The sequence below is a fragment of the Triticum dicoccoides genome, chromosome 3B (assembly GCF_002162155.2).
Source record: "Triticum dicoccoides isolate Atlit2015 ecotype Zavitan chromosome 3B, WEW_v2.0, whole genome shotgun sequence".
NCBI lineage: Eukaryota > Viridiplantae > Streptophyta > Magnoliopsida > Poales > Poaceae > Triticum > Triticum dicoccoides.
In genome coordinates this window covers 106,413,507-106,415,223 of record NC_041385.1, presented here as the reverse complement: position 1 = coordinate 106,415,223, position 1,717 = coordinate 106,413,507, and the positions used below count along the sequence as shown (strand labels likewise).

The 1,717-nt window shown below is 42.7% G+C and overlaps 1 pseudogene; it reads right to left on the bottom strand.

The window, feature by feature from the left end:
- Positions 1 to 317: 317 nt before the first annotated feature.
- Positions 318 to 1,063, bottom strand: LOC119280942 (annotated as a pseudogene).
- Between the last annotated feature and the right edge of the window lie 654 nt (positions 1,064 to 1,717).

The window sequence follows — 1,717 nt, the reverse complement described above, 5'->3', positions numbered from 1 at the left end:
AAATTGTACATTTTTTTGATTATGAACTAATTGTATCCTTTTTGTTCCCATCGAGCTTTCTTGCCTAGTGACGAAGGATTTTCACACTTGTTGTGTCTATAAAAGATTTTCTCATAAAACACTAACAGAAGTGTTAGAGGGATTCACTTTCGATAAGAATCCAAAAGCAAGTTCCCTATACTACCTTCTTTCCCTCCTCTGTTTCTGTCTTTAAGAGGCAGTGCATCCGGCAGGAATCGAACCTACTTTTTGACCCATTTTTCCTTTCTAGGTTGGTGGGCGCTTTCACCATTCAGCCATGGATGCTTTAGCGAGTGAACTAGGTTTTTATTTGAGAGCGAACTAGGTTTTTAGTGGTATTCCTTCTCGAGCTTCTATTTCTTCCGTTAAGGGAGATTCGGGAAAAGATGGAATAGGAAGACGTGTTTCCAGAACGAACAAGATACGGGTAGAGAAGGGGAAGTTAGCAAAGTTAGACAAGATTGGAATGGGCATAGGAACATGTATTGATGTACCAGATCGGCTAATGCTCCCAGGTTGATGCGATGTATTCCACCAGTTGACTGGAGACTTTATTATTGGTATATCGATCGGTCCAGCACGGATTGAAATAGGAGCCGGTTCGACAGGAAGCTTTTGAAAACGCAGTGCACCCAGGTAAATAAGGAACAAGATGAATACGGAAGTTAAACGAGCATCCCACACCCGAAAGGTACCCCACATAGGCCTTCCCTGAAACCCCCAGTCACTAACGTAAACAAAGTAGAAAAAGCACCAATTTCTGTACCGGTCCGGAAGAGCGAAGAAAAAGGGGATGTTGTGTTAATGGGAACAAGGAACTATTTATAGCTGTCGTGATATAAATAACTATACTCATCCGAGCCGCAGGAACATGTACATACGAAATACGAGAATTTCCACCTTGTTGAAGATCTGGTGGTGCTACCCGAAGACTTAAATGAATAGCCATCGCTGTTAAGAACAACCGAGATCCAATGAGAATTTGCGCGTAGCTTTTTGTCTTTGACATGAAAAAATAAGGTTGTAATAATGAAACTGACATTTTATTTTCCTTGCCTTGCAAGTGGAACAAGAAAGACTATATAGTTATTTTGATTCTATAAACAATCAAAGGATTTCGCATGCTTTCCATGGAATGACGGAATTCCCCTTGCTTAGTTTTCGCTCCGCTCGTGCGTGGCACTCCTTGCTTGCGGAGCGGCATATCAGAAAAAGAAGGATTGACTTTCTATACGGGCCCGTCCCCTCTTACCCCTAACTAACAATTATGCTGCTCTCACCTTTTTGTAATCTTATCTTTCAAAAATGCACTACTAATTTTTACGGCCTCCTTAGTCACCCTATCCACTCACGTCCTGTTTTCGGGTTCCCTTTCAGGGGATGAGGATATTTCGATGATTTCTCCCTCCGTATGTGGAAAACGCGTGGGTGAGTAGAGTCTGTGCTTTGCTTTTGGGGGCACCGGCAAGAAGCTTCTCGGCCACCCTACTCTGACTTGATTGGCTACTAGTAACTAGGATCGTTCAAACAGTCAGTCAGCAATGCGTCCTTCTTTCCTAGTTGAGTGGATCTGCGTAGCAGAGCCCAATCTTCTACCACAAGCTCTGACCTGACTTGTTGTACTTGATTCACCCACGTAAATAGACAACTTGGATAATAAAAGTCATCCCATAAAAGAGAAGTGAGTCCGCATGTC